The sequence below is a fragment of the Enhydra lutris genome, unplaced genomic scaffold (assembly GCF_002288905.1).
Source record: "Enhydra lutris kenyoni isolate GAN:26980312 unplaced genomic scaffold, ASM228890v2 scaffoldscaffold23, whole genome shotgun sequence".
Classification (NCBI taxonomy): Eukaryota; Metazoa; Chordata; class Mammalia; order Carnivora; family Mustelidae; genus Enhydra; species Enhydra lutris.
Genome location: NW_019154107.1, coordinates 24,631,128 through 24,641,275, shown reverse-complemented (window position 1 = coordinate 24,641,275; position 10,148 = coordinate 24,631,128). Strand labels below are relative to the sequence as shown.

General features: G+C 48.9%; 1 protein-coding gene across 1 annotated transcript in view; it reads left to right on the top strand.

Moving 5' to 3' along the window:
* The first annotated feature begins 699 nt into the window (after nt 1-699).
* Nucleotides 700-10,148, top strand: part of LOC111150485 (amine oxidase [flavin-containing] B) — a 101,614-nt gene continuing 92,165 nt past the window's right edge. Inside the window, exon 1 of the mRNA XM_022507954.1 lies at nt 700-739. The gene's annotated coding sequence lies outside the window, so the exon portion shown is untranslated. The remainder of the gene's footprint in view (nt 740-10,148) is intronic.

The window sequence follows — 10,148 nt, the reverse complement described above, 5'->3', positions numbered from 1 at the left end:
CACGATGAGAGGGGCTGGGAATCCTTCCCAGGATAGTGATAGCACCGCGCGGTGGATCAAAGTGGGTCTCAGAACTACCGCGCCTTTTACTTTTTTTTCCTTCTGGCTTTTTTTTTTTTTTTTAACCTTGCCTTCGCTCCTCACTGCTTTTATCTCGCTGTCCTCATCTGTAAAATGGGTTGTTGGAAGGCTTAACCGGAATCATGCACGTAAAGCGCTTAATGTGGTGCCTGGGATCTGGAAAGCGCTCGGTGAATACCCGCTATTATTTGTATTGCTCTATTGGGGGACCAGGTAAGGGGCCGAAGGAAGCCATCCCCACGGGCCACCCTCCCAGCGCCCCGCACCCCACCCCAACCCCGGAGCTCCAAAGCACACTAGGGAGGCTGATGGGGAAATACAGACTGTGCAGGAGGCTGGGGGCTAAGGGCCCCCAGGGAGTTCCCCCCGCATCCCCCTCCGCCGTCCCACGTGCAGGCACCAGGTGATCTCTCCGCCCCCGGCGCCCGCCCTCCCCAGGTCTGGGCTGCAGAGCTGCGGGCGGGGGCGGGGCTCGGCGGCGGGGCCCGGGGCGGGCGACATAGCTGCTGGGCGGCGGCGCTACTGCGCTGGGGTAGCAGCGTGGCGGGCGGGGGCCGAGACCTAGACTGCGGAGCAGCGGGCACCCGGGAGGCCCGGAGCGAGGCGAGCGCCATGAGCCGCAAATGCGACGTGGTCGTGGTGGGGGGCGGCATCTCAGGTCAGTCGCGGCGGCGGCCCTCCTTCCTCCCGCGCCGGGACAGGTGGCCGCCTGGGGGGCGGGAGGTGGCGCGCGGGCGGCTAACGGCCGAGGGCCTAGGGCCTTGGGGCGGAGGCTGGTCCCGGACCTTCACCCCAAGACTCTCCGCGCCCTGGCGGGCATTTCGCGTGTCCCGAGCTCCGCGCAAGATCCTCCCTCGCCGGCGGGATATGGTGCGGTCCCAGACAGAAGCGCGGGCAGAAAGTCTGTGGAAAGGCTGGGGCCAGGCTTTGAACTTCTCCCTGCGAAAGCTGCCAGGCCTGCGCTTGGGAGAATTTTAGAGGCGAGGAGAAAGGGGGCCGGCAGATGAGAGATTTCTACTAGGGGGCGACGCCAAGGGCCGTCACTTTTTCCAAGCAAAGGTCAATCCTTTGCTCCAACCTGACCTGGGCTCTCTGCGCCTTCGCTGGAAGCAGGTGTGCGCCACAACATGTTGTAGTTCTTGGTCGCGGGCAAACGCGCTTGAACAGCTCCTGGTTTCGAAAGCAGGGTTTGGACCCTGGGGCGAGCGATTGTCAAAAAAAAAAAACAAAAAAAAAAAACAAAAAAACCCCAAAACAACAAAACAAAACAAAATGATCCCAAGCCTGCTTCTTTGTGTTTCTGTGATTGTCATGGGTCTCCCTGGGGCAGCCGGGACTTTGGGGGCAAAGAGCTCTTCTCCTCTCACCACCTCTTCCCCTCCACCCCCTTAGAGCAGGATTAAGAAGCTGGGTGAACAAGGCCAACAGGGTTGGAATGGAGAAATTTGACTCTGGCCTAGCCTATATGGAGGGTTGGGGACAGATACCACCCTCTGAGACACGGGGATGCGACAGTGCACAAAAGCCAAAGGGAGGGATGGGGTCAGTGGGGAAACTCTGAGGAGGGTAGACTATATGGGGTGGGGTTAGTGGGAATAAGCAGTACTCCTAGAGCAGCCTAACAGACCCCTGCAGATAATTTGGCCCAAACCCCGGGGTCTCCTGGTGGCTGCGAAGTAATTAGGACACTTCCCCAAACCATGGGTGTGTTGGCCAACATTCGCCCTGGCCAGGTCTCAGGAGCAGGCTTGGCCCTTGCTCCCCGGGTGTGGGCAGGATAGAGGTACCTGGTGAATAAACCAAGGCCTTGGATGCCGGGTGCTGATTCTGGTCCCATGCTGGTCCCGTGCTGCTCCCTCCACTCTACCCCTCCTCACCCCTGGGTCAGATCTCAGGCTACCACTTCTGTTTGTGGGGCCCTCCTGAGCTCACTCATGCCAGGCATTGTGTCGGGTGCCGCAGGCCCACAGATGCCTAGGCACAGTGGCGTGCTAAGGTGGGTCAAGGCTATATTGATTCTGTTTCCCTTCAGTATTTTTGGCATCTTATCTCCTCTAGGAACATGGACTTTAAAAGCATATCTACCTAGGTGCTTTAGAAAATATCATTCAGTGCTTTTGGTTGCTGCCTTGCATAACATCCCATCTTACAGAAGCTGAAGGTTTTCTTGCCAGGCCCCCAAAGTCATGTTTTTGCCCCAAGTCTAATGGATTCAGATTTTTCTATTCTGTGCCTCCCCCCTTATTTTGCCCTTTCTGATTCATACGCCAGACCTTCAAGATCACTCAGATTAGTCATGTTGGACGCATTCGGGAAGAGTAGACAAGGGTTTGGCTCTTTTTGCAAGCAGTGGTGAACCTCTGCCTTCACCCTCAAACTCTCAAAAGAGGGGACAAGTGAATAGATCTGCATTTTCTCAAGAACAATGCATGGAATAGGCATTGTTCTGGAAACCAAGAAAGCAGGGCTCCAAGGACTTCACTCAGTTGCTTTATCTGCTACACGAGGGCAATGCTGATTAGTCATAGCTTGCTTTTGCCCTGGAAGACTTGTCCATCTAGGAAGGGAGATGAGATACCCAAATAAAGACTATTCAGGGTCAAAAATGGTACATGCCACAAGAGGAATCCATTCATTAATTCATTATTCATTCATGTAATGACTTCTTACTTCCTGTTCCACATCCTTTCCCGAAAGGAATAAAAGACGAATTAGACAGGGGTGTTGCCCCAGGGGCATTCAGTAGCTAACGTGGGAGACACGTGAGAAACGTGTCCTGATCAGTGAATACTCATGACCTCTGATAAGATGCTTCAGTGCTATAGGCACAGAGTCCCAGGGAAGGTGATTGGAGAGAATGTCAAACTCTGCCTGAGAAAAATCTGGGCAGACTTGACAGAGGAGGTGACATTTGAAGCAGGCCTTAAAGGATGAATAAGGGTTCAGCTGGAGACTACCGGCAGAAAGCAGTTTGAGCTAAGGAACAGCTGATATAAAAACACAAATATGTGAAAGAATATGGTAGCGTGCTTAGGAAGCCTTGAGAACTTCAGTGTGGAGAGTTGCGGGGGTGGGGTCTGGTGGGATGAATTGTGGGGAGGCTGGTACCTCAAACCAAGCAAGTTTAGTTCTTTGTGTGGTCAATGAACGACCACTGAGGGTTTTTCATTCACAGAGTGATGTGTGTCAAGTGAGAGGGATATGGTGATGGTATTAACAAGAAGAGGGGTGTGAAGGGGAAGAGCAGGTTTTGTAGGGGCCCAGAGGACACTGGGGAGAGATGTCTAGCAGGTGGGATGCAGGGAAGAAGTTGGGCTCACTGATGAGCACGGCGGTGAAGGTTTAACTGAAACCACTGAAGCAAATGAAATGAATGGAACCAAGAGAGAATAGGGAGGAAGTTCAGGACAGGCTGGAAGTGGGGCGGGGGTGGAAGGGAGGAAAGTTTCAGTCCTTCTCTGTAGTTTGAGGAGAAAACAGATGCTGAAAGACAGTTAACCTCACATCCTGGCTAAGATATCATCTCCCAGGACTGCCCTCCCGAATCCCCCCAGATTGGATTAGATGCCTCTGTTTTACTCTCCCCTGCCCCCTTGTTCCTTTCCAGGAGTTTGTAATGGCTCACTTTCCCCTCCACTGGGGCTGTGAGCCCCTGGAGCCCAGGGAGGAGACCTTTAACTTTACAGGACAAAATAGCAATTGATTGGCCCCAAAACTCACGTGAAACTCACATTCACTGACTACCAAACCTTTTTGCATTTCCCACCAAATCACATGGGAGGGCGGGAGAAGGGATCAAATCAGAATTTTAGAATTAGTAGGTGACTGCCACAGTGATGGATGTTTAGAAATGCCTGAATTTGACTCTGGGTTTTTAAATTGTGTTAATTATTAGACTTGGGACTTTTTGCTAGCTCTCTGATAGTTTTTTAAGCCATCAGCAAGTTTTAATTGCTCCCTTTAGGATAAACACAGATGTATGGGAGAGGCAGCTGGTTAATATGCAACTTTCTTTTTTGATGTGTGAAAAATTCTGGGGCAGTTGTGGACTAGCTTCTTGAGAAAAGTGCGTGGCCTGGAAAGGCATACCTCCTGAGACCTCCTTTGCCCAAGAGGCACGTGATCTCTGGAGTTTTGACAGAATAACAGCGTTTCCCACATGGAGCTGGAGGGCAGCATACTGTTTCTTGTTCTGAGTCTCAGTTTCAGTGTTTGGGTTGGTGAAACCATGGAAACTTATCTTTTGCCATTCTGGAATGGCTCTTGCTCAGTCCTCAAAATAAAAGCTGGGAAAAAAAAAAAAGGAAGTTCTAAGCAGAAAGGAGGATGTCTTTGCCAGGCTTGAGAGGAGAGTCAGCCATCTGAGGTTGGTTGGTACTCGGCTGAGATCCTGCGATGGTCGGAGCAGCCTGGCTGGTGATCTTTGTGGGCCAGGAGAGCAAGCCTGCCATGGACTGGTGGGCCCGGCCTGGGCAGGGCCTGTCAGAGATGGCCCACGGGGGGATCATAAGTTGAGGGACGCTGTAGGCAGATGCGGCATGTGTGTTAATGGTAAAACTTCATCTTCGCCTTTGATGAAGAAAGGTGGAGGACATCGCTGGGCTCCTAGAACCCCTCTGAATGCTCTGAAAAGTAGTAATGATCTAGAAGTACTCGGCAAACTGTCGATCCCTGTCAAAGAGAGGCTCCAGAGTGAGAGCCAGTATGGCAATGTGATAACAATAGACACTTTAGGGTCAAACAGACCCATTACGGATCCTATTTCCTATCCTTCCCTACTGCGTCACCATAAAAGTCCCATCACTCCCCCTGCTCTTCCGTGGCCTCATCTTCTACATCAGACTCTTAATGCCTTTATTGGTAAGAGGAGGTTGTTGCTAGGATTCAAAAGAATGTACCTGCTGGCCATTACGGCTTCAGTTTATGCTTTTTGGAAAATAGACCCTTGATGAGCCGCTAGGATTTTTCAGTCTGTGGGAGGAGAAGCAGGCATTTCGGTGTGATCACTTCCTCCTGTTCACACACTAATAATTTTTCCTGCCGTGCAGCTTTTATAAGATGGCAGCAGGGGCGGGCATCAGGAGGGACCTGCCTGATTTCAGTCCCCTCCTGTCCCACCCCATCCCTTTACTCCCTCCAGTGAGGGGCCTCCAGAGCTCAGGCTCACGTCAGGCTCTGGGACTCTCTGTATTCGTCATCAGGAGAAACTTCGGCAGCCCCAGATCTGGGTACCAGCCACTGCCTAGCCTGGCTCTTATTCAGATTCTGACCCGGGCCTCATTTCCAGCCACCTGACTCCTGTCTCCCTTATAATCACAAGTGTATGAATAATAATACATGCAAATACTATTGATTCACGAAAGGATTAATTGCTTATTAATAATAAATAAGGGACGCCTGGGTGGCTCAGTGGGTTAAAGCCTCTGCCTTCCTCCCAGGTCATGATCCCAGCGTCCTGGGATGGAGTCCTACATCGGGCTCCTTGCTCAGCAGGGAGTCTGCTTCTCCCTCTGTCTCTGCCTGCCACTCTGTCTGCCTGTGCTCACTCTCTCTGACAAATAAATAAATAAAATCTTAAAAAAAAATAAATAATAACAAAGAGCTGACATTTCGAGTGCCATCCTCATGCTGGGCAAGGCTTTAGGAGCTTGACTTTTTCCAGAAGCTCTGTGAAGGTTAAGAACACCAAAGCCTTGTACCTCCTGCTTGGTTCTAGTACATGGGGCACATTGGTGGGAGGGGCCTGCCGGATGGGCCACGTGGGCAGAGCCAGGTGCCACGAGAAGTGCGATTTCTTCTTTTTTTTTTAAATATTTTATTTATTTATTTGACAGACAGAGAGATCACAAGTAGACAGAGAGATCACAAGTAGGCAGAGAGGCAGGCAGAGAGAGAGGGGGAAGCAGGCTCTCTGCTAAGCAGAGAGCCCAATGCGGGGTTCGATCCCAGGACCCTGGGATCAAGACCTGAGCCGAAGGCAGAGGCTTAACCCACTGAGCCACCCAGGCGCTCCAGAAGCGCGATTTCTAAATCCTTCTGTATCCTCCAGGTTTCAGGCTCAGCTTGGCCATTATCCGTGGCAGCAATTTCCTTTGCATCTGGCAGGACTGTGAGGTCTAGCCCATCCCCCTCTCCCAACCCGCCCTTGTTCTACTGGGCAGTGCTAGAGCCTAAGGTTAAGAGCACAGCGTCTGCCTTGGTTCTACCACGAATTAGCTGTGCCACCTTGAGAGACATCGGTAACCTTCCCAGGTCTTGGTTTTCTCATCCAGAAGAGAGGGATAAGAATGGTATTCCCTTCGCAAAGCGTTGGAAAGGATTAATTGAGAAAATGCAGGCACAGGGCTTGGCATCTGGCAAGCACACAGTGGACACTGGCTACTATTGTTCATCAGGCTGACAAATGGCCACTGACCACAGATGGGTCTGAAATGGCACCGTGTCAGCTGACTCCACTGTCAAACTTCGGGTTGAGGGAACAGTTAGTGGCTGGGCGTGCAGTCCCACACACACACACACACACGCACAGATTCATGGACTATCATCCCGTCTAGGGATGCTGCCTCCCCGCCCTACTTTCTTGGCTTGTACATGATTTACTCACACAGATGATATAAGAAAGCCGGCAGCAAAATTTGAAGAAAAAGCTTAAACTCTAATGACTTTGAAAATATATCGAAGAGGGAAAAGCGTGAGAAATTCTGACTGCAGAACGCATGTCTGTTTTCTGCACACTTCTCATGCATTTGGTGCCCGGCAGACGTTGATGTTAAGATCAGCCCCCCGTTGTTCATTTCAACATTTGTTTCCTTGTTTGATTTCTTCTGCTGCCGGGTGAAAATGTCCTTGCAGAAGCAGCTAGTTCTGGTCTGTTAATCTTCGCCCATTATCAGAGCGGTCCACTTCCTGTGTAACATGAACTTGGGATGTGTTTCCACATCATTTGTTCATGCTCCTGTGGCTCCAGAGACATGCACATCGAGAAGATTTTAGCAATGCGGCCGATAACGAAGGTCATCCAAATTGGTTTTTAAAACACTACAGCTTGTAACTGAAAATCAGCTGCTTCGGCGATTCCTGCATTTTTTAAAAAAGATTTCATTTATTTGACAGAGGGAAAGAGAGAGAGAGCGCGCACAAGCAAGGGGAGTGGTAAGCAGAGGGAGAGGGAGAAGCAGGCTCCCCGCCAAGCAGGGAGCCCAATGTGGGGCTCAATCCCAGGACCCTGGGATCATGACCTGAGCCGAAGGCAGCACCTTAACCGAGGCACCCCGGTGCCCCTCCTGCATTTTTAGAAAAGATTTTACTTATTTATTTATTTATTTGAGAGAGAGAGAGAGAGAGAAGTAGAAAGAGAGCATGAGCAGGGAGGAGAGGGAGAAGCAGTTTCCCTGCAAGCAGGGAGCCCGACACTGGGCTCGATCCCAGGACACTGGGATGGTCCCTCTGGTCAAATTTATCCTATGAACGTGAAGAGCTCATTTAGTTTTAACTTATTTCTCTAACATTTGGACCCGACTCCCATTTCTCATGTTCCTTTGACACAGTAAAGCTCAGAAAATGTTTTCAGGCCAACTGTTACTTTTCCAGATATCCGTAATGATTAACTAGTATGTCATCGCCAAGTTTCAATATGCTAGTACATTTCTTTATTCCTGTCAAGACTCACACTTTATATGCATATGTGTTTGACTGATGATTATGGAAATTGTACTTCTACAGTTTGAATAACATTTAAAATTAGTGACTCTTGGGGCACCTGGGTGGTTCAGTTGGTTATGCATCTCGCTCAATTTTGGCTTGGGTCATGATCTCAGGCTGGTGAGATCGAGTCCCGTGTCGGGCTCTGTGCTCGGTGTGGAGCCTGCTTAAGATTCTCTCTCTTCCTCTCCCTCTGCCCAACCCCCCCATGATGCTTTCTCTCTCTCTAAAAAATAAAAAAAAGGTTAGTGACCATTAAATTATTACAGGTGACAAGACCATAGTCTCATGGCAGATGTCATTCAGCCCCTGGGACAAATGAAATGTGTACAGTTGCTGGTGACCCTGTATCAGAACTACCACTAACCAGGTTCATCTTTGGATTTAATGACTATTTTACTTAGAGTCTTATCAGTTTTAATTTCACTGACCTGTTTAAGCATCTGTGACCCCCTCATCTGACCATAGGCTGCTCAAAATCCAGCACTTTGTGTGCTTTATGTTCCCATCTCTGGTATTTAGTAAGGAAGTATGCCCGCTCTAGCTCCCCAAAATGGAATCACATTGGTAGAATCCCTCCATCAGGCTCATGGGTCCTCCCAGGCTTTGGACCCAGAGAAGGTACACCCCACAGCTAGAAACCTACAGAAAAAAATGGAGTAAACCTTTCACCTTCTTGAGGAAGCAGGGTAACCCAGAAGTTAAATGCAAGGACTCTGGGGGCCTAGGGCTTCGGTTCAAATCCTCCCCCTGTCCCTAACTGTGTAGCTTGGGTTATTACCTACTTCCCCAGAGGCTCCAGATCCTTGTTTATAAAGTGGAGTGAGAGCCCTGGGACTAACTCCTGGAAGGGTCAGTAAGTGTTAACTCTACCATTTTTACAAGTCAACTGGTGGTATTTTTTTTAAAGAGATTTTATTTATTTTAGGGAGAGAGAGAGAGAACACGAGCAGGGGAGAAGCAGAGGGAGAGGGAACAGTCTAGAAGACTCCACCTCAGACTTTGTGCTGAGCACCCAGCCGGTTGCTGGTCTTGATCCCAGGAAGTATTACAAAAATAGTAATTCATGTTTTCCTTCGGAGGTTTTATAACTGGAGTTGAAGGACATGACCGTATTTAAAATTTCCCTCTTTTAAAAAAAAAAATTAAAGAGTTTTCTGCCCAATGGCTGTGAACCCGCTTACTCAGTAACAAACACACGTCTTAGGCAGTCTCAAACACAAAGTGAATAGTTCATCCTATTTGTTATGTCAAAGTTGTCACTGAAACCTACTGTTTTGTGAGAGAAAGGACAAAATCAGAAAGTACCTTCAGGTAGGAATGACCTTTCAAATGTTAGTGGAGTTACCATGGTCCCTGTTTAATGGTATCGTAAGTGGCATGTTCTAGTTAATTTCCACGTCGTGTCAGAAGGTTAAACTCTTGACCTGATGTTCGTCATCTTTTCCATAGGACATTTTTGACTCTGGCCACATCCTCCTCAACATTTATCAGATTTGTGCAATGAGGAAAGTGTCCTGCTAGGTCCTTAATTTGATTTGCTGTCCTGCCAGCGTGAATAACCACTCTCCTTTTGGTTTACAGCTCAAACATTTCCAATGATTCTTTGATGTTGAATTTGGAATCTTGACCTCATGCTTTGGAGTTGGAGCTACTTTTTTTTTTTTTTAAGATTTTATTTATTTATTTGTCAGAGAGAGAGAGAGAGGGAGAGAGTGCATAAGCAGGCAGAGTGGCAGGCAGAAGCAGAGAGAGAGCAGGCTCCCTGCTAAGCAAGGAGCCTGATGCGGGACTCGATCCCAGGACCCTGGGATCATGACCTGAGCTGAAGGCAGTGGCTTAACCGACTGAGCCACCCAGGTGTCCCATGAAGCTACTTTTTAATTCCTGTGATTCCAGTTGTGTTTCTGTCTTTAACTGTGTCTTTATAATTTTGTCTTTAATTCCATCTCGCTGCTTTGGGTTGTTTTTCGGTTTTCTACATTAAAACAGCGAGCTCTTGGGAAAAGCTTTTGTTGTTCAGCAGGGCCCTTTTTTTGTATGATTTAAGATAAAGTAAAGAATTAATAAGCAAATAACTTAATAACCAGAATACCCTCAAAAATGTTTTTAAATTTTTTTAAAGATTTCATTTATTTATTTGAGAGAGAGAGAGAGAGCATGAGAGTGGGGTAAGGGGCAGAGGGAGAAGCAAACTCCCCGCTGAGAAGGGAGCATGGTGTGGGGCTTGATCCCGGGACTCTGGGATCATGACCTGAGTTGAAGGCAGACGCTTAACCAACTGAACCACCCAGGAACCCCTCCCTCAAAAATTTTAAGAAGAAAGGCTATTGATGTAAATGAAAGATGAAATCACAGGGATGCCT